Source organism: Lathyrus oleraceus, unplaced genomic scaffold, assembly GCF_024323335.1.
Source record: "Lathyrus oleraceus cultivar Zhongwan6 unplaced genomic scaffold, CAAS_Psat_ZW6_1.0 chrUn0005, whole genome shotgun sequence".
In the NCBI taxonomy this organism is placed as follows: domain Eukaryota; kingdom Viridiplantae; phylum Streptophyta; class Magnoliopsida; order Fabales; family Fabaceae; genus Lathyrus; species Lathyrus oleraceus.
This window is the reverse complement of record NW_026112396.1, coordinates 252,699-267,990: the sequence shown is the minus strand read 5'-3', so window position 1 is coordinate 267,990 and position 15,292 is coordinate 252,699. Positions and strand designations below refer to the sequence as shown.

General features: G+C 40.2%; 50 non-coding genes and 7 pseudogenes across 50 annotated transcripts; all 57 read right to left on the bottom strand.

Moving 5' to 3' along the window:
• Window positions 1-24: 24 nt before the first annotated feature.
• LOC127111560 (uncharacterized) lies at window positions 25-147 on the bottom strand (annotated as a pseudogene).
• Window positions 148-308: 161 nt separating this feature from the next.
• On the bottom strand, window positions 309-427 carry LOC127111015 (5S ribosomal RNA). Its single transcript, XR_007797784.1, has one exon. It is a non-coding gene; the product is annotated as a 5S ribosomal RNA (ribosomal RNA).
• A 161-nt stretch (window positions 428-588) lies between these two features.
• Window positions 589-707, bottom strand: LOC127111014 (5S ribosomal RNA). Its single transcript, XR_007797783.1, has one exon. It is a non-coding gene; the product is annotated as a 5S ribosomal RNA (ribosomal RNA).
• Window positions 708-756: 49 nt separating this feature from the next.
• On the bottom strand, window positions 757-879 carry LOC127111573 (uncharacterized; annotated as a pseudogene).
• A 161-nt stretch (window positions 880-1,040) lies between these two features.
• Window positions 1,041-1,159, bottom strand: LOC127111012 (5S ribosomal RNA). Its single transcript, XR_007797781.1, has one exon. It is a non-coding gene; the product is annotated as a 5S ribosomal RNA (ribosomal RNA).
• Window positions 1,160-1,320: 161 nt separating this feature from the next.
• LOC127111011 (5S ribosomal RNA) lies at window positions 1,321-1,439 on the bottom strand. Its single transcript, XR_007797780.1, has one exon. It is a non-coding gene; the product is annotated as a 5S ribosomal RNA (ribosomal RNA).
• Window positions 1,440-1,488: 49 nt separating this feature from the next.
• On the bottom strand, window positions 1,489-1,611 carry LOC127111577 (uncharacterized; annotated as a pseudogene).
• Window positions 1,612-1,772: 161 nt separating this feature from the next.
• Window positions 1,773-1,891, bottom strand: LOC127111010 (5S ribosomal RNA). Its single transcript, XR_007797779.1, has one exon. It is a non-coding gene; the product is annotated as a 5S ribosomal RNA (ribosomal RNA).
• A 160-nt stretch (window positions 1,892-2,051) lies between these two features.
• LOC127111009 (5S ribosomal RNA) lies at window positions 2,052-2,170 on the bottom strand. The gene has a single exon (XR_007797778.1). It is a non-coding gene; the product is annotated as a 5S ribosomal RNA (ribosomal RNA).
• A 161-nt stretch (window positions 2,171-2,331) lies between these two features.
• LOC127111007 (5S ribosomal RNA) lies at window positions 2,332-2,450 on the bottom strand. The gene has a single exon (XR_007797777.1). It is a non-coding gene; the product is annotated as a 5S ribosomal RNA (ribosomal RNA).
• Window positions 2,451-2,499: 49 nt separating this feature from the next.
• LOC127111559 (uncharacterized) lies at window positions 2,500-2,622 on the bottom strand (annotated as a pseudogene).
• Window positions 2,623-2,783: 161 nt separating this feature from the next.
• On the bottom strand, window positions 2,784-2,902 carry LOC127111006 (5S ribosomal RNA). The gene has a single exon (XR_007797776.1). It is a non-coding gene; the product is annotated as a 5S ribosomal RNA (ribosomal RNA).
• Window positions 2,903-3,063: 161 nt separating this feature from the next.
• LOC127111005 (5S ribosomal RNA) lies at window positions 3,064-3,182 on the bottom strand. Its single transcript, XR_007797775.1, has one exon. It is a non-coding gene; the product is annotated as a 5S ribosomal RNA (ribosomal RNA).
• A 161-nt stretch (window positions 3,183-3,343) lies between these two features.
• On the bottom strand, window positions 3,344-3,462 carry LOC127111004 (5S ribosomal RNA). Its single transcript, XR_007797774.1, has one exon. It is a non-coding gene; the product is annotated as a 5S ribosomal RNA (ribosomal RNA).
• A 161-nt stretch (window positions 3,463-3,623) lies between these two features.
• On the bottom strand, window positions 3,624-3,742 carry LOC127111003 (5S ribosomal RNA). Its single transcript, XR_007797773.1, has one exon. It is a non-coding gene; the product is annotated as a 5S ribosomal RNA (ribosomal RNA).
• A 161-nt stretch (window positions 3,743-3,903) lies between these two features.
• LOC127111001 (5S ribosomal RNA) lies at window positions 3,904-4,022 on the bottom strand. Its single transcript, XR_007797772.1, has one exon. It is a non-coding gene; the product is annotated as a 5S ribosomal RNA (ribosomal RNA).
• A 161-nt stretch (window positions 4,023-4,183) lies between these two features.
• On the bottom strand, window positions 4,184-4,302 carry LOC127110999 (5S ribosomal RNA). The gene has a single exon (XR_007797770.1). It is a non-coding gene; the product is annotated as a 5S ribosomal RNA (ribosomal RNA).
• A 161-nt stretch (window positions 4,303-4,463) lies between these two features.
• Window positions 4,464-4,582, bottom strand: LOC127110998 (5S ribosomal RNA). The gene has a single exon (XR_007797769.1). It is a non-coding gene; the product is annotated as a 5S ribosomal RNA (ribosomal RNA).
• A 161-nt stretch (window positions 4,583-4,743) lies between these two features.
• Window positions 4,744-4,862, bottom strand: LOC127110997 (5S ribosomal RNA). The gene has a single exon (XR_007797768.1). It is a non-coding gene; the product is annotated as a 5S ribosomal RNA (ribosomal RNA).
• A 161-nt stretch (window positions 4,863-5,023) lies between these two features.
• Window positions 5,024-5,142, bottom strand: LOC127110996 (5S ribosomal RNA). The gene has a single exon (XR_007797767.1). It is a non-coding gene; the product is annotated as a 5S ribosomal RNA (ribosomal RNA).
• A 160-nt stretch (window positions 5,143-5,302) lies between these two features.
• LOC127110995 (5S ribosomal RNA) lies at window positions 5,303-5,421 on the bottom strand. The gene has a single exon (XR_007797766.1). It is a non-coding gene; the product is annotated as a 5S ribosomal RNA (ribosomal RNA).
• Window positions 5,422-5,582: 161 nt separating this feature from the next.
• Window positions 5,583-5,701, bottom strand: LOC127110993 (5S ribosomal RNA). Its single transcript, XR_007797764.1, has one exon. It is a non-coding gene; the product is annotated as a 5S ribosomal RNA (ribosomal RNA).
• A 161-nt stretch (window positions 5,702-5,862) lies between these two features.
• Window positions 5,863-5,981, bottom strand: LOC127110992 (5S ribosomal RNA). Its single transcript, XR_007797763.1, has one exon. It is a non-coding gene; the product is annotated as a 5S ribosomal RNA (ribosomal RNA).
• A 161-nt stretch (window positions 5,982-6,142) lies between these two features.
• Window positions 6,143-6,261, bottom strand: LOC127110991 (5S ribosomal RNA). The gene has a single exon (XR_007797762.1). It is a non-coding gene; the product is annotated as a 5S ribosomal RNA (ribosomal RNA).
• A 161-nt stretch (window positions 6,262-6,422) lies between these two features.
• On the bottom strand, window positions 6,423-6,541 carry LOC127110990 (5S ribosomal RNA). The gene has a single exon (XR_007797761.1). It is a non-coding gene; the product is annotated as a 5S ribosomal RNA (ribosomal RNA).
• Window positions 6,542-6,702: 161 nt separating this feature from the next.
• LOC127110989 (5S ribosomal RNA) lies at window positions 6,703-6,821 on the bottom strand. The gene has a single exon (XR_007797760.1). It is a non-coding gene; the product is annotated as a 5S ribosomal RNA (ribosomal RNA).
• A 161-nt stretch (window positions 6,822-6,982) lies between these two features.
• On the bottom strand, window positions 6,983-7,101 carry LOC127110987 (5S ribosomal RNA). Its single transcript, XR_007797758.1, has one exon. It is a non-coding gene; the product is annotated as a 5S ribosomal RNA (ribosomal RNA).
• Window positions 7,102-7,262: 161 nt separating this feature from the next.
• On the bottom strand, window positions 7,263-7,381 carry LOC127110985 (5S ribosomal RNA). The gene has a single exon (XR_007797757.1). It is a non-coding gene; the product is annotated as a 5S ribosomal RNA (ribosomal RNA).
• A 161-nt stretch (window positions 7,382-7,542) lies between these two features.
• Window positions 7,543-7,661, bottom strand: LOC127110984 (5S ribosomal RNA). The gene has a single exon (XR_007797756.1). It is a non-coding gene; the product is annotated as a 5S ribosomal RNA (ribosomal RNA).
• A 161-nt stretch (window positions 7,662-7,822) lies between these two features.
• On the bottom strand, window positions 7,823-7,941 carry LOC127110983 (5S ribosomal RNA). The gene has a single exon (XR_007797755.1). It is a non-coding gene; the product is annotated as a 5S ribosomal RNA (ribosomal RNA).
• Window positions 7,942-8,102: 161 nt separating this feature from the next.
• On the bottom strand, window positions 8,103-8,221 carry LOC127110982 (5S ribosomal RNA). Its single transcript, XR_007797754.1, has one exon. It is a non-coding gene; the product is annotated as a 5S ribosomal RNA (ribosomal RNA).
• Window positions 8,222-8,382: 161 nt separating this feature from the next.
• LOC127110981 (5S ribosomal RNA) lies at window positions 8,383-8,501 on the bottom strand. The gene has a single exon (XR_007797753.1). It is a non-coding gene; the product is annotated as a 5S ribosomal RNA (ribosomal RNA).
• Window positions 8,502-8,662: 161 nt separating this feature from the next.
• LOC127110980 (5S ribosomal RNA) lies at window positions 8,663-8,781 on the bottom strand. Its single transcript, XR_007797752.1, has one exon. It is a non-coding gene; the product is annotated as a 5S ribosomal RNA (ribosomal RNA).
• Window positions 8,782-8,833: 52 nt separating this feature from the next.
• LOC127111571 (uncharacterized) lies at window positions 8,834-8,953 on the bottom strand (annotated as a pseudogene).
• A 161-nt stretch (window positions 8,954-9,114) lies between these two features.
• On the bottom strand, window positions 9,115-9,233 carry LOC127110979 (5S ribosomal RNA). The gene has a single exon (XR_007797751.1). It is a non-coding gene; the product is annotated as a 5S ribosomal RNA (ribosomal RNA).
• A 161-nt stretch (window positions 9,234-9,394) lies between these two features.
• LOC127110978 (5S ribosomal RNA) lies at window positions 9,395-9,513 on the bottom strand. Its single transcript, XR_007797750.1, has one exon. It is a non-coding gene; the product is annotated as a 5S ribosomal RNA (ribosomal RNA).
• A 161-nt stretch (window positions 9,514-9,674) lies between these two features.
• On the bottom strand, window positions 9,675-9,793 carry LOC127110977 (5S ribosomal RNA). The gene has a single exon (XR_007797749.1). It is a non-coding gene; the product is annotated as a 5S ribosomal RNA (ribosomal RNA).
• Window positions 9,794-9,954: 161 nt separating this feature from the next.
• LOC127110975 (5S ribosomal RNA) lies at window positions 9,955-10,073 on the bottom strand. Its single transcript, XR_007797747.1, has one exon. It is a non-coding gene; the product is annotated as a 5S ribosomal RNA (ribosomal RNA).
• Window positions 10,074-10,234: 161 nt separating this feature from the next.
• LOC127110974 (5S ribosomal RNA) lies at window positions 10,235-10,353 on the bottom strand. The gene has a single exon (XR_007797746.1). It is a non-coding gene; the product is annotated as a 5S ribosomal RNA (ribosomal RNA).
• Window positions 10,354-10,514: 161 nt separating this feature from the next.
• On the bottom strand, window positions 10,515-10,633 carry LOC127110973 (5S ribosomal RNA). The gene has a single exon (XR_007797745.1). It is a non-coding gene; the product is annotated as a 5S ribosomal RNA (ribosomal RNA).
• Window positions 10,634-10,794: 161 nt separating this feature from the next.
• On the bottom strand, window positions 10,795-10,913 carry LOC127110972 (5S ribosomal RNA). Its single transcript, XR_007797744.1, has one exon. It is a non-coding gene; the product is annotated as a 5S ribosomal RNA (ribosomal RNA).
• Window positions 10,914-11,074: 161 nt separating this feature from the next.
• On the bottom strand, window positions 11,075-11,193 carry LOC127110971 (5S ribosomal RNA). The gene has a single exon (XR_007797743.1). It is a non-coding gene; the product is annotated as a 5S ribosomal RNA (ribosomal RNA).
• A 161-nt stretch (window positions 11,194-11,354) lies between these two features.
• Window positions 11,355-11,473, bottom strand: LOC127110969 (5S ribosomal RNA). Its single transcript, XR_007797742.1, has one exon. It is a non-coding gene; the product is annotated as a 5S ribosomal RNA (ribosomal RNA).
• A 161-nt stretch (window positions 11,474-11,634) lies between these two features.
• On the bottom strand, window positions 11,635-11,753 carry LOC127110968 (5S ribosomal RNA). Its single transcript, XR_007797741.1, has one exon. It is a non-coding gene; the product is annotated as a 5S ribosomal RNA (ribosomal RNA).
• A 161-nt stretch (window positions 11,754-11,914) lies between these two features.
• LOC127110967 (5S ribosomal RNA) lies at window positions 11,915-12,033 on the bottom strand. Its single transcript, XR_007797740.1, has one exon. It is a non-coding gene; the product is annotated as a 5S ribosomal RNA (ribosomal RNA).
• A 161-nt stretch (window positions 12,034-12,194) lies between these two features.
• Window positions 12,195-12,313, bottom strand: LOC127110966 (5S ribosomal RNA). The gene has a single exon (XR_007797739.1). It is a non-coding gene; the product is annotated as a 5S ribosomal RNA (ribosomal RNA).
• A 161-nt stretch (window positions 12,314-12,474) lies between these two features.
• LOC127110965 (5S ribosomal RNA) lies at window positions 12,475-12,593 on the bottom strand. Its single transcript, XR_007797738.1, has one exon. It is a non-coding gene; the product is annotated as a 5S ribosomal RNA (ribosomal RNA).
• Window positions 12,594-12,645: 52 nt separating this feature from the next.
• LOC127111570 (uncharacterized) lies at window positions 12,646-12,765 on the bottom strand (annotated as a pseudogene).
• Window positions 12,766-12,926: 161 nt separating this feature from the next.
• On the bottom strand, window positions 12,927-13,045 carry LOC127110963 (5S ribosomal RNA). Its single transcript, XR_007797736.1, has one exon. It is a non-coding gene; the product is annotated as a 5S ribosomal RNA (ribosomal RNA).
• A 161-nt stretch (window positions 13,046-13,206) lies between these two features.
• Window positions 13,207-13,325, bottom strand: LOC127110962 (5S ribosomal RNA). Its single transcript, XR_007797735.1, has one exon. It is a non-coding gene; the product is annotated as a 5S ribosomal RNA (ribosomal RNA).
• Window positions 13,326-13,486: 161 nt separating this feature from the next.
• LOC127110961 (5S ribosomal RNA) lies at window positions 13,487-13,605 on the bottom strand. Its single transcript, XR_007797734.1, has one exon. It is a non-coding gene; the product is annotated as a 5S ribosomal RNA (ribosomal RNA).
• A 161-nt stretch (window positions 13,606-13,766) lies between these two features.
• On the bottom strand, window positions 13,767-13,885 carry LOC127110960 (5S ribosomal RNA). Its single transcript, XR_007797733.1, has one exon. It is a non-coding gene; the product is annotated as a 5S ribosomal RNA (ribosomal RNA).
• A 52-nt stretch (window positions 13,886-13,937) lies between these two features.
• LOC127111569 (uncharacterized) lies at window positions 13,938-14,057 on the bottom strand (annotated as a pseudogene).
• A 161-nt stretch (window positions 14,058-14,218) lies between these two features.
• On the bottom strand, window positions 14,219-14,337 carry LOC127110959 (5S ribosomal RNA). The gene has a single exon (XR_007797732.1). It is a non-coding gene; the product is annotated as a 5S ribosomal RNA (ribosomal RNA).
• Window positions 14,338-14,498: 161 nt separating this feature from the next.
• LOC127110958 (5S ribosomal RNA) lies at window positions 14,499-14,617 on the bottom strand. The gene has a single exon (XR_007797731.1). It is a non-coding gene; the product is annotated as a 5S ribosomal RNA (ribosomal RNA).
• Window positions 14,618-14,778: 161 nt separating this feature from the next.
• On the bottom strand, window positions 14,779-14,897 carry LOC127110957 (5S ribosomal RNA). The gene has a single exon (XR_007797730.1). It is a non-coding gene; the product is annotated as a 5S ribosomal RNA (ribosomal RNA).
• Window positions 14,898-15,058: 161 nt separating this feature from the next.
• On the bottom strand, window positions 15,059-15,177 carry LOC127110956 (5S ribosomal RNA). The gene has a single exon (XR_007797729.1). It is a non-coding gene; the product is annotated as a 5S ribosomal RNA (ribosomal RNA).
• Window positions 15,178-15,292: the final 115 nt, after the last annotated feature.

The following is a 15,292-nucleotide window of genomic DNA, read 5'->3' as shown; positions in this document are numbered from 1 at the left end:
ATATTTTATTTCTTTCACTTATTAACGGCAAAACAAACATAATTAACGCCCAGGAGGTCACCCATCCTAGTACTACTCTCGCCCAAGCACGCTTAACTGCGGAGTTCTGATGGGATCCGGTGCATTAGTGCTGGTATGATCGCACCTGATATCTCATGCGCTTTGATTGTATATATTTTATTTCTTTCACTTATTAACGGCAAAACAAACATAATTAACGCTGAAATGCTTGTCTTCTCCTACTTTTTCCGACTCTTTTACGCCGATTAACAGAAATAAAAAGAAGTATTTAAAAAATCGCAAAAAAAGAGGTGCAACACAAGGACTTCCCAGGAGGTCACCCATCCTAGTACTACTCTCGCCCAAGCACGCTTAACTGCGGAGTTCTGATGGGATCCGGTGCATTAGTGCTGGTATGATCGCACCTGATATCTCATGCGCTTTGATTGTATATATTTTATTTCTTTCACTTATTAACGGCAAAACAAACATAATTAACGCTGAAATGCTTGTCTTCTCCTACTTTTTCCGACTCTTTTACGCCGATTAACAGAAATAAAAAGAAGTATTTAAAAAATCGCAAAAAAAGAGGTGCAACACAAGGACTTCCCAGGAGGTCACCCATCCTAGTACTACTCTCGCCCAAGCACGCTTAACTGCGGAGTTCTGATGGGATCCGGTGCATTAGTGCTGGTATGATCGCACCTGATATCTCATGCGCTTTGATTGTATATATTTTATTTCTTTCACTTATTAACGGCAAAACAAACATAATTAACGCCCAAAAGGTCACCCATCCTAGTACTACTCTCGCCCAAGCACGCTTAACTGCGGAGTTCTGATGGGATCCGGTGCATTAGTGCTGGTATGATCGCACCTGATATCTCATGCGCTTTGATTGTATATATTTTATTTCTTTCACTTATTAACGGCAAAACAAACATAATTAACGCTGAAATGCTTGTCTTCTCCTACTTTTTCCGACTCTTTTACGCCGATTAACAGAAATAAAAAGAAGTATTTAAAAAATCGCAAAAAAAGAGGTGCAACACAAGGACTTCCCAGGAGGTCACCCATCCTAGTACTACTCTCGCCCAAGCACGCTTAACTGCGGAGTTCTGATGGGATCCGGTGCATTAGTGCTGGTATGATCGCACCTGATATCTCATGCGCTTTGATTGTATATATTTTATTTCTTTCACTTATTAACGGCAAAACAAACATAATTAACGCTGAAATGCTTGTCTTCTCCTACTTTTTCCGACTCTTTTACGCCGATTAACAGAAATAAAAAGAAGTATTTAAAAAATCGCAAAAAAAGAGGTGCAACACAAGGACTTCCCAGGAGGTCACCCATCCTAGTACTACTCTCGCCCAAGCACGCTTAACTGCGGAGTTCTGATGGGATCCGGTGCATTAGTGCTGGTATGATCGCACCTGATATGTCATGCACTTTGATTGTATATATTTTATTTCTTTCACTTATTAACGGCAAAACAAACATAATTAACGCCCAAAAGGTCACCCATCCTAGTACTACTCTCGCCCAAGCACGCTTAACTGCGGAGTTCTGATGGGATCCAGTGCATTAGTGCTGGTATGATCGCACCTGATATCTCATGCGCTTTGATTGTATATATTTTATTTCTTTCACTTATTAACGGCAAAACAAACATAATTAACGCTGAAATGCTTGTCTTCTCCTACTTTTTCCGACTCTTTTACGCCGATTAACAGAAATAAAAAGAAGTATTTAAAAAATCGCAAAAAAAGAGGTGCAACACAAGGACTTCCCAGGAGGTCACCCATCCTAGTACTACTCTCGCCCAAGCACGCTTAACTGCGGAGTTCTGATGGGATCCGGTGCATTAGTGCTGGTATGATCGCACCTGATATCTCATGCGCTTTGATTGTATATATTTTATTTCTTTCACTTATTAACGGCAAAACAAACATAATTAACGCTGAAATGCTTGTCTTCTCCTACTTTTTCCGACTCTTTTACGCCGATTAACAGAAATAAAAAGAAGTATTTAAAAAATCGCAAAAAAGAGGTGCAACACAAGGACTTCCCAGGAGGTCACCCATCCTAGTACTACTCTCGCCCAAGCACGCTTAACTGCGGAGTTCTGATGGGATCCGGTGCATTAGTGCTGGTATGATCGCACCTGATATCTCATGCGCTTTGATTGTATATATTTTATTTCTTTCACTTATTAACGGCAAAACAAACATAATTAACGCTGAAATGCTTGTCTTCTCCTACTTTTTCCGACTCTTTTACGCCGATTAACAGAAACAAAAAGAAGTACTTAAAAAATCGCAAAAAAAGAGGTGCAACACAAGGACTTCCCAGGAGGTCACCCATCCTAGTACTACTCTCGCCCAAGCACGCTTAACTGCGGAGTTCTGATGGGATCCGGTGCATTAGTGCTGGTATGATCGCACCTGATATCTCATGCGCTTTGATTGTATATATTTTATTTCTTTCACTTATTAACGGCAAAACAAACATAATTAACGCCCAGGAGGTCACCCATCCTAGTACTACTCTCGCCCAAGCACGCTTAACTGCGGAGTTCTGATGGGATCCGGTGCATTAGTGCTGGTATGATCGCACCTGATATCTCATGCGCTTTGATTGTATATATTTTATTTCTTTCACTTATTAACGGCAAAACAAACATAATTAACGCTGAAATGCTTGTCTTCTCCTACTTTTTCCGACTCTTTTACGCCGATTAACAGAAATAAAAAGAAGTATTTAAAAAATCGCAAAAAAAGAGGTGCAACACAAGGACTTCCCAGGAGGTCACCCATCCTAGTACTACTCTCGCCCAAGCACGCTTAACTGCGGAGTTCTGATGGGATCCGGTGCATTAGTGCTGGTATGATCGCACCTGATATCTCATGCGCTTTGATTGTATATATTTTATTTCTTTCACTTATTAACGGCAAAACAAACATAATTAACGCTGAAATGCTTGTCTTCTCCTACTTTTTCCGACTCTTTTACGCCGATTAACAGAAATAAAAAGAAGTATTTAAAAAATCGCAAAAAAAGAGGTGCAACACAAGGACTTCCCAGGAGGTCACCCATCCTAGTACTACTCTCGCCCAAGCACGCTTAACTGCGGAGTTCTGATGGGATCCGGTGCATTAGTGCTGGTATGATCGCACCTGATATCTCATGCGCTTTGATTGTATATATTTTATTTCTTTCACTTATTAACGGCAAAACAAACATAATTAACGCTGAAATGCTTGTCTTCTCCTACTTTTTCCGACTCTTTTACGCCGATTAACAGAAATAAAAAGAAGTATTTAAAAAATCGCAAAAAAAGAGGTGCAACACAAGGACTTCCCAGGAGGTCACCCATCCTAGTACTACTCTCGCCCAAGCACGCTTAACTGCGGAGTTCTGATGGGATCCGGTGCATTAGTGCTGGTATGATCGCACCTGATATCTCATGCGCTTTGATTGTATATATTTTATTTCTTTCACTTATTAACGGCAAAACAAACATAATTAACGCTGAAATGCTTGTCTTCTCCTACTTTTTCCGACTCTTTTACGCCGATTAACAGAAATAAAAAGAAGTATTTAAAAAATCGCAAAAAAAGAGGTGCAACACAAGGACTTCCCAGGAGGTCACCCATCCTAGTACTACTCTCGCCCAAGCACGCTTAACTGCGGAGTTCTGATGGGATCCGGTGCATTAGTGCTGGTATGATCGCACCTGATATCTCATGCGCTTTGATTGTATATATTTTATTTCTTTCACTTATTAACGGCAAAACAAACATAATTAACGCTGAAATGCTTGTCTTCTCCTACTTTTTCCGACTCTTTTACGCCGATTAACAGAAATAAAAAGAAGTATTTAAAAAATCGCAAAAAAAGAGGTGCAACACAAGGACTTCCCAGGAGGTCACCCATCCTAGTACTACTCTCGCCCAAGCACGCTTAACTGCGGAGTTCTGATGGGATCCGGTGCATTAGTGCTGGTATGATCGCACCTGATATCTCATGCGCTTTGATTGTATATATTTTATTTCTTTCACTTATTAACGGCAAAACAAACATAATTAACGCTGAAATGCTTGTCTTCTCCTACTTTTTCCGACTCTTTTACGCCGATTAACAGAAATAAAAAGAAGTATTTAAAAAATCGCAAAAAAAGAGGTGCAACACAAGGACTTCCCAGGAGGTCACCCATCCTAGTACTACTCTCGCCCAAGCACGCTTAACTGCGGAGTTCTGATGGGATCCGGTGCATTAGTGCTGGTATGATCGCACCTGATATCTCATGCGCTTTGATTGTATATATTTTATTTCTTTCACTTATTAACGGCAAAACAAACATAATTAACGCTGAAATGCTTGTCTTCTCCTACTTTTTCCGACTCTTTTACGCCGATTAACAGAAATAAAAAGAAGTATTTAAAAAATCGCAAAAAAAGAGGTGCAACACAAGGACTTCCCAGGAGGTCACCCATCCTAGTACTACTCTCGCCCAAGCACGCTTAACTGCGGAGTTCTGATGGGATCCGGTGCATTAGTGCTGGTATGATCGCACCTGATATCTCATGCGCTTTGATTGTATATATTTTATTTCTTTCACTTATTAACGGCAAAACAAACATAATTAACGCTGAAATGCTTGTCTTCTCCTACTTTTTCCGACTCTTTTACGCCGATTAACAGAAATAAAAAGAAGTATTTAAAAAATCGCAAAAAAAGAGGTGCAACACAAGGACTTCCCAGGAGGTCACCCATCCTAGTACTACTCTCGCCCAAGCACGCTTAACTGCGGAGTTCTGATGGGATCCGGTGCATTAGTGCTGGTATGATCGCACCTGATATCTCATGCGCTTTGATTGTATATATTTTATTTCTTTCACTTATTAACGGCAAAACAAACATAATTAACGCTGAAATGCTTGTCTTCTCCTACTTTTTCCGACTCTTTTACGCCGATTAACAGAAATAAAAAGAAGTATTTAAAAAATCGCAAAAAAAGAGGTGCAACACAAGGACTTCCCAGGAGGTCACCCATCCTAGTACTACTCTCGCCCAAGCACGCTTAACTGCGGAGTTCTGATGGGATCCGGTGCATTAGTGCTGGTATGATCGCACCTGATATCTCATGCGCTTTGATTGTATATATTTTATTTCTTTCACTTATTAACGGCAAAACAAACATAATTAACGCTGAAATGCTTGTCTTCTCCTACTTTTTCCGACTCTTTTACGCCGATTAACAGAAATAAAAAGAAGTATTTAAAAAATCGCAAAAAAGAGGTGCAACACAAGGACTTCCCAGGAGGTCACCCATCCTAGTACTACTCTCGCCCAAGCACGCTTAACTGCGGAGTTCTGATGGGATCCGGTGCATTAGTGCTGGTATGATCGCACCTGATATCTCATGCGCTTTGATTGTATATATTTTATTTCTTTCACTTATTAACGGCAAAACAAACATAATTAACGCTGAAATGCTTGTCTTCTCCTACTTTTTCCGACTCTTTTACGCCGATTAACAGAAATAAAAAGAAGTATTTAAAAAATCGCAAAAAAAGAGGTGCAACACAAGGACTTCCCAGGAGGTCACCCATCCTAGTACTACTCTCGCCCAAGCACGCTTAACTGCGGAGTTCTGATGGGATCCGGTGCATTAGTGCTGGTATGATCGCACCTGATATCTCATGCGCTTTGATTGTATATATTTTATTTCTTTCACTTATTAACGGCAAAACAAACATAATTAACGCTGAAATGCTTGTCTTCTCCTACTTTTTCCGACTCTTTTACGCCGATTAACAGAAATAAAAAGAAGTATTTAAAAAATCGCAAAAAAAGAGGTGCAACACAAGGACTTCCCAGGAGGTCACCCATCCTAGTACTACTCTCGCCCAAGCACGCTTAACTGCGGAGTTCTGATGGGATCCGGTGCATTAGTGCTGGTATGATCGCACCTGATATCTCATGCGCTTTGATTGTATATATTTTATTTCTTTCACTTATTAACGGCAAAACAAACATAATTAACGCTGAAATGCTTGTCTTCTCCTACTTTTTCCGACTCTTTTACGCCGATTAACAGAAATAAAAAGAAGTATTTAAAAAATCGCAAAAAAAGAGGTGCAACACAAGGACTTCCCAGGAGGTCACCCATCCTAGTACTACTCTCGCCCAAGCACGCTTAACTGCGGAGTTCTGATGGGATCCGGTGCATTAGTGCTGGTATGATCGCACCTGATATCTCATGCGCTTTGATTGTATATATTTTATTTCTTTCACTTATTAACGGCAAAACAAACATAATTAACGCTGAAATGCTTGTCTTCTCCTACTTTTTCCGACTCTTTTACGCCGATTAACAGAAATAAAAAGAAGTATTTAAAAAATCGCAAAAAAAGAGGTGCAACACAAGGACTTCCCAGGAGGTCACCCATCCTAGTACTACTCTCGCCCAAGCACGCTTAACTGCGGAGTTCTGATGGGATCCGGTGCATTAGTGCTGGTATGATCGCACCTGATATCTCATGCGCTTTGATTGTATATATTTTATTTCTTTCACTTATTAACGGCAAAACAAACATAATTAACGCTGAAATGCTTGTCTTCTCCTACTTTTTCCGACTCTTTTACGCCGATTAACAGAAATAAAAAGAAGTATTTAAAAAATCGCAAAAAAAGAGGTGCAACACAAGGACTTCCCAGGAGGTCACCCATCCTAGTACTACTCTCGCCCAAGCACGCTTAACTGCGGAGTTCTGATGGGATCCGGTGCATTAGTGCTGGTATGATCGCACCTGATATCTCATGCGCTTTGATTGTATATATTTTATTTCTTTCACTTATTAACGGCAAAACAAACATAATTAACGCTGAAATGCTTGTCTTCTCCTACTTTTTCCGACTCTTTTACGCCGATTAACAGAAATAAAAAGAAGTATTTAAAAAATCGCAAAAAAAGAGGTGCAACACAAGGACTTCCCAGGAGGTCACCCATCCTAGTACTACTCTCGCCCAAGCACGCTTAACTGCGGAGTTCTGATGGGATCCGGTGCATTAGTGCTGGTATGATCGCACCTGATATCTCATGCGCTTTGATTGTATATATTTTATTTCTTTCACTTATTAACGGCAAAACAAACATAATTAACGCTGAAATGCTTGTCTTCTCCTACTTTTTCCGACTCTTTTACGCCGATTAACAGAAATAAAAAGAAGTATTTAAAAAATCGCAAAAAAAGAGGTGCAACACAAGGACTTCCCAGGAGGTCACCCATCCTAGTACTACTCTCGCCCAAGCACGCTTAACTGCGGAGTTCTGATGGGATCCGGTGCATTAGTGCTGGTATGATCGCACCTGATATCTCATGCGCTTTGATTGTATATATTTTATTTCTTTCACTTATTAACGGCAAAACAAACATAATTAACGCTGAAATGCTTGTCTTCTCCTACTTTTTCCGACTCTTTTACGCCGATTAACAGAAATAAAAAGAAGTATTTAAAAAATCGCAAAAAAAGAGGTGCAACACAAGGACTTCCCAGGAGGTCACCCATCCTAGTACTACTCTCGCCCAAGCACGCTTAACTGCGGAGTTCTGATGGGATCCGGTGCATTAGTGCTGGTATGATCGCACCTGATATCTCATGCGCTTTGATTGTATATATTTTATTTCTTTCACTTATTAACGGCAAAACAAACATAATTAACGCTGAAATGCTTGTCTTCTCCTACTTTTTCCGACTCTTTTACGCCGATTAACAGAAATAAAAAGAAGTATTTAAAAAATCGCAAAAAAAGAGGTGCAACACAAGGACTTCCCAGGAGGTCACCCATCCTAGTACTACTCTCGCCCAAGCACGCTTAACTGCGGAGTTCTGATGGGATCCGGTGCATTAGTGCTGGTATGATCGCACCTGATATCTCATGCGCTTTGATTGTATATATTTTATTTCTTTCACTTATTAACGGCAAAACAAACATAATTAACGCTGAAATGCTTGTCTTCTCCTACTTTTTCCGACTCTTTTACGCCGATTAACAGAAATAAAAAGAAGTATTTAAAAAATCGCAAAAAAAGAGGTGCAACACAAGGACTTCCCAGGAGGTCACCCATCCTAGTACTACTCTCGCCCAAGCACGCTTAACTGCGGAGTTCTGATGGGATCCGGTGCATTAGTGCTGGTATGATCGCACCTGATATCTCATGCGCTTTGATTGTATATATTTTATTTCTTTCACTTATTAACGGCAAAACAAACATAATTAACGCTGAAATGCTTGTCTTCTCCTACTTTTTCCGACTCTTTTACGCCGATTAACAGAAATAAAAAGAAGTATTTAAAAAATCGCAAAAAAAGAGGTGCAACACAAGGACTTCCCAGGAGGTCACCCATCCTAGTACTACTCTCGCCCAAGCACGCTTAACTGCGGAGTTCTGATGGGATCCGGTGCATTAGTGCTGGTATGATCGCACCTGATATCTCATGCGCTTTGATTGTATATATTTTATTTCTTTCACTTATTAACGGCAAAACAAACATAATTAACGCTGAAATGCTTGTCTTCTCCTACTTTTTCCGACTCTTTTACGCCGATTAACAGAAACAAAAAGAAGTATTTAAAAAATCGCAAAAAAAGAGGTGCAACACAAGGACTTCCCAGGAGGTCACCCATCCTAGTACTACTCTCGCCCAAGCACGCTTAACTGCGGAGTTCTGATGGGATCCGGTGCATTAGTGCTGGTATGATCGCACCTGATATCTCATGCGCTTTGATTGTATATATTTTATTTCTTTCACTTATTAACGGCAAAACAAACATAATTAACGCCCAGGAGGTCACCCATCCTAGTACTACTCTCGCCCAAGCACGCTTAACTGCGGAGTTCTGATGGGATCCGGTGCATTAGTGCTGGTATGATCGCACCTGATATCTCATGCGCTTTGATTGTATATATTTTATTTCTTTCACTTATTAACGGCAAAACAAACATAATTAACGCTGAAATGCTTGTCTTCTCCTACTTTTTCCGACTCTTTTACGCCGATTAACAGAAATAAAAAGAAGTATTTAAAAAATCGCAAAAAAAGAGGTGCAACACAAGGACTTCCCAGGAGGTCACCCATCCTAGTACTACTCTCGCCCAAGCACGCTTAACTGCGGAGTTCTGATGGGATCCGGTGCATTAGTGCTGGTATGATCGCACCTGATATCTCATGCGCTTTGATTGTATATATTTTATTTCTTTCACTTATTAACGGCAAAACAAACATAATTAACGCTGAAATGCTTGTCTTCTCCTACTTTTTCCGACTCTTTTACGCCGATTAACAGAAATAAAAAGAAGTATTTAAAAAATCGCAAAAAAAGAGGTGCAACACAAGGACTTCCCAGGAGGTCACCCATCCTAGTACTACTCTCGCCCAAGCACGCTTAACTGCGGAGTTCTGATGGGATCCGGTGCATTAGTGCTGGTATGATCGCACCTGATATCTCATGCGCTTTGATTGTATATATTTTATTTCTTTCACTTATTAACGGCAAAACAAACATAATTAACGCTGAAATGCTTGTCTTCTCCTACTTTTTCCGACTCTTTTACGCCGATTAACAGAAATAAAAAGAAGTATTTAAAAAATCGCAAAAAAAGAGGTGCAACACAAGGACTTCCCAGGAGGTCACCCATCCTAGTACTACTCTCGCCCAAGCACGCTTAACTGCGGAGTTCTGATGGGATCCGGTGCATTAGTGCTGGTATGATCGCACCTGATATCTCATGCGCTTTGATTGTATATATTTTATTTCTTTCACTTATTAACGGCAAAACAAACATAATTAACGCTGAAATGCTTGTCTTCTCCTACTTTTTCCGACTCTTTTACGCCGATTAACAGAAATAAAAAGAAGTATTTAAAAAATCGCAAAAAAAGAGGTGCAACACAAGGACTTCCCAGGAGGTCACCCATCCTAGTACTACTCTCGCCCAAGCACGCTTAACTGCGGAGTTCTGATGGGATCCGGTGCATTAGTGCTGGTATGATCGCACCTGATATCTCATGCGCTTTGATTGTATATATTTTATTTCTTTCACTTATTAACGGCAAAACAAACATAATTAACGCTGAAATGCTTGTCTTCTCCTACTTTTTCCGACTCTTTTACGCCGATTAACAGAAATAAAAAGAAGTATTTAAAAAATCGCAAAAAAAGAGGTGCAACACAAGGACTTCCCAGGAGGTCACCCATCCTAGTACTACTCTCGCCCAAGCACGCTTAACTGCGGAGTTCTGATGGGATCCGGTGCATTAGTGCTGGTATGATCGCACCTGATATCTCATGCGCTTTGATTGTATATATTTTATTTCTTTCACTTATTAACGGCAAAACAAACATAATTAACGCTGAAATGCTTGTCTTCTCCTACTTTTTCCGACTCTTTTACGCCGATTAACAGAAATAAAAAGAAGTATTTAAAAAATCGCAAAAAAAGAGGTGCAACACAAGGACTTCCCAGGAGGTCACCCATCCTAGTACTACTCTCGCCCAAGCACGCTTAACTGCGGAGTTCTGATGGGATCCGGTGCATTAGTGCTGGTATGATCGCACCTGATATCTCATGCGCTTTGATTGTATATATTTTATTTCTTTCACTTATTAACGGCAAAACAAACATAATTAACGCTGAAATGCTTGTCTTCTCCTACTTTTTCCGACTCTTTTACGCCGATTAACAGAAATAAAAAGAAGTATTTAAAAAATCGCAAAAAAAGAGGTGCAACACAAGGACTTCCCAGGAGGTCACCCATCCTAGTACTACTCTCGCCCAAGCACGCTTAACTGCGGAGTTCTGATGGGATCCGGTGCATTAGTGCTGGTATGATCGCACCTGATATCTCATGCGCTTTGATTGTATATATTTTATTTCTTTCACTTATTAACGGCAAAACAAACATAATTAACGCTGAAATGCTTGTCTTCTCCTACTTTTTCCGACTCTTTTACGCCGATTAACAGAAATAAAAAGAAGTATTTAAAAAATCGCAAAAAAAGAGGTGCAACACAAGGACTTCCCAGGAGGTCACCCATCCTAGTACTACTCTCGCCCAAGCACGCTTAACTGCGGAGTTCTGATGGGATCCGGTGCATTAGTGCTGGTATGATCGCACCTGATATCTCATGCGCTTTGATTGTATATATTTTATTTCTTTCACTTATTAACGGCAAAACAAACATAATTAACGCTGAAATGCTTGTCTTCTCCTACTTTTTCCGACTCTTTTACGCCGATTAACAGAAATAAAAAGAAGTATTTAAAAAATCGCAAAAAAAGAGGTGCAACACAAGGACTTCCCAGGAGGTCACCCATCCTAGTACTACTCTCGCCCAAGCACGCTTAACTGCGGAGTTCTGATGGGATCCGGTGCATTAGTGCTGGTATGATCGCACCTGATATCTCATGCGCTTTGATTGTATATATTTTATTTCTTTCACTTATTAACGGCAAAACAAACATAATTAACGCTGAAATGCTTGTCTTCTCCTACTTTTTCCGACTCTTTTACGCCGATTAACAGAAATAAAAAGAAGTATTTAAAAAATCGCAAAAAAAGAGGTGCAACACAAGGACTTCCCAGGAGGTCACCCATCCTAGTACTACTCTCGCCCAAGCACGCTTAACTGCGGAGTTCTGATGGGATCCGGTGCATTAGTGCTGGTATGATCGCACCTGATATCTCATGCGCTTTGATTGTATATATTTTATTTCTTTCACTTATTAACGGCAAAACAAACATAATTAACGCTGAAATGCTTGTCTTCTCCTACTTTTTCCGACTCTTTTACGCCGATTAACAGAAATAAAAAGAAGTATTTAAAAAATCGCAAAAAAAGAGGTGCAACACAAGGACTTCCCAGGAGGTCACCCATCCTAGTACTACTCTCGCCCAAGCACGCTTAACTGCGGAGTTCTGATGGGATCCGGTGCATTAGTGCTGGTATGATCGCACCTGATATCTCATGCGCTTTGATTGTATATATTTTATTTCTTTCACTTATTAACGGCAAAACAAACATAATTAACGCTGAAATGCTTGTCTTCTCCTACTTTTTCCGACTCTTTTACGCCGATTAACAGAAATAAAAAGAAGTATTTAAAAAATCGCAAAAAAAGAGGTGCAACACAAGGACTTCCCAGGAGGTCACCCATCCTAGTACTACTCTCGCCCAAGCACGCTTAACTGCGGAGTTCTGATGGGATCCGGTGCATTAGTGCTGGTATGATCGCACCTGATATCTCATGCGCTTTGATTGTATATATTTTATTTCTTTCACTTATTAACGGCAAAACAAACATAATTAACGCTGAAATGCTTGTCTTCTCCTACTTTTTCCGACTCTTTTACGCCGATTAACAGAAATAAAAAGAAGTATTTAAAAAATCGCAAAAAAAGAGGTGCAACACAAGGACTTCCCAGGAGGTCACCCATCCTAGTACTACTCTCGCCCAAGCACGCTTAACTGCGGAGTTCTGATGGGATCCGGTGCATTAGTGCTGGTATGATCGCACCTGATATCTCATGCGCTTTGATTGTATATATTTTATTTCTTTCACTTATTAACGGCAAAACAAACATAATTAACGCCCAGGAGGTCACCCATCCTAGTACTACTCTCGCCCAAGCACGCTTAACTGCGGAGTTCTGATGGGATCCGGTGCATTAGTGCTGGTATGATCGCACCTGATATCTCATGCGCTTTGATTGTATATATTTTATTTCTTTCACTTATTAACGGCAAAACAAACATAATTAACGCTGAAATGCTTGTCTTCTCCTACTTTTTCCGACTCTTTTACGCCGATTAACAGAAATAAAAAGAAGTATTTAAAAAATCGCAAAAAAAGAGGTGCAACACAAGGACTTCCCAGGAGGTCACCCATCCTAGTACTACTCTCGCCCAAGCACGCTTAACTGCGGAGTTCTGATGGGATCCGGTGCATTAGTGCTGGTATGATCGCACCTGATATCTCATGCGCTTTGATTGTATATATTTTATTTCTTTCACTTATTAACGGCAAAACAAACATAATTAACGCTGAAATGCTTGTCTTCTCCTACTTTTTCCGACTCTTTTACGCCGATTAACAGAAATAAAAAGAAGTATTTAAAAAATCGCAAAAAAAGAGGTGCAACACAAGGACTTCCCAGGAGGTCACCCATCCTAGTACTACTCTCGCCCAAGCACGCTTAACTGCGGAGTTCTGATGGGATCCGGTGCATTAGTGCTGGTATGATCGCACCTGATATCTCATGCGCTTTGATTGTATATATTTTATTTCTTTCACTTATTAACGGCAAAACAAACATAATTAACGCTGAAATGCTTGTCTTCTCCTACTTTTTCCGACTCTTTTACGCCGATTAACAGAAATAAAAAGAAGTATTTAAAAAATCGCAAAAAAAGAGGTGCAACACAAGGACTTCCCAGGAGGTCACCCATCCTAGTACTACTCTCGCCCAAGCACGCTTAACTGCGGAGTTCTGATGGGATCCGGTGCATTAGTGCTGGTATGATCGCACCTGATATCTCATGCGCTTTGATTGTATATATTTTATTTCTTTCACTTATTAACGGCAAAACAAACATAATTAACGCTGAAATGCTTGTCTTCTCCTACTTTTTCCGACTCTTTTACGCCGATTAACAGAAATAAAAAGAAGTATTTAAAAAATCGCAAAAAAAGAGGTGCAACACAAGGACTTCCCAGGAGGTCACCCATCCTAGTACTACTCTCGCCCAAGCACGCTTAACTGCGGAGTTCTGATGGGATCCGGTGCATTAGTGCTGGTATGATCGCACCTGATATCTCATGCGCTTTGATTGTATATATTTTATTTCTTTCACTTATTAACGGCAAAACAAACATAATTAACGCCCAGGAGGTCACCCATCCTAGTACTACTCTCGCCCAAGCACGCTTAACTGCGGAGTTCTGATGGGATCCGGTGCATTAGTGCTGGTATGATCGCACCTGATATCTCATGCGCTTTGATTGTATATATTTTATTTCTTTCACTTATTAACGGCAAAACAAACATAATTAACGCTGAAATGCTTGTCTTCTCCTACTTTTTCCGACTCTTTTACGCCGATTAACAGAAATAAAAAGAAGTATTTAAAAAATCGCAAAAAAAGAGGTGCAACACAAGGACTTCCCAGGAGGTCACCCATCCTAGTACTACTCTCGCCCAAGCACGCTTAACTGCGGAGTTCTGATGGGATCCGGTGCATTAGTGCTGGTATGATCGCACCTGATATCTCATGCGCTTTGATTGTATATATTTTATTTCTTTCACTTATTAACGGCAAAACAAACATAATTAACGCTGAAATGCTTGTCTTCTCCTACTTTTTCCGACTCTTTTACGCCGATTAACAGAAATAAAAAGAAGTATTTAAAAAATCGCAAAAAAAGAGGTGCAACACAAGGACTTCCCAGGAGGTCACCCATCCTAGTACTACTCTCGCCCAAGCACGCTTAACTGCGGAGTTCTGATGGGATCCGGTGCATTAGTGCTGGTATGATCGCACCTGATATCTCATGCGCTTTGATTGTATATATTTTATTTCTTTCACTTATTAACGGCAAAACAAACATAATTAACGCTGAAATGCTTGTCTTCTCCTACTTTTTCCGACTCTTTTACGCCGATTAACAGAAATAAAAAGAAGTATTTAAAAAATCGCAAAAAAAGAGGTGCAACACAAGGACTTCCCAGGAGGTCACCCATCCTAGTACTACTCTCGCCCAAGCACGCTTAACTGCGGAGTTCTGATGGGATCCGGTGCATTAGTGCTGGTATGATCGCACCTGATATCTCATGCGCTTTGATTGTATATATTTTATTTCTTTCACTTATTAACGGCAAAACAAACATAATTAACGCTGAAATGCTTGTCTTCTCCTACTTTTTCCGACTCTTTTACGCCGATTAACAGAAATAAAAAGAAGTATTTAAAAAATCGCAAAAAAAGAGGTGCAACACAAGGACTTCCCAGGAGGTCACCCATCCTAGTACTACTCTCGCCCAAGCACGCTTAACTGCGGAGTTCTGATGGGATCCGGTGCATTAGTGCTGGTATGATCGCACCTGATATCTCATGCGCTTTGATTGTATATATTTTATTTCTTTCACTTATTAACGGCAAAACAAACATAATTAACGCTGAAATGCTTGTCTTCTCCTACTTTTTCCGACTCTTTTACG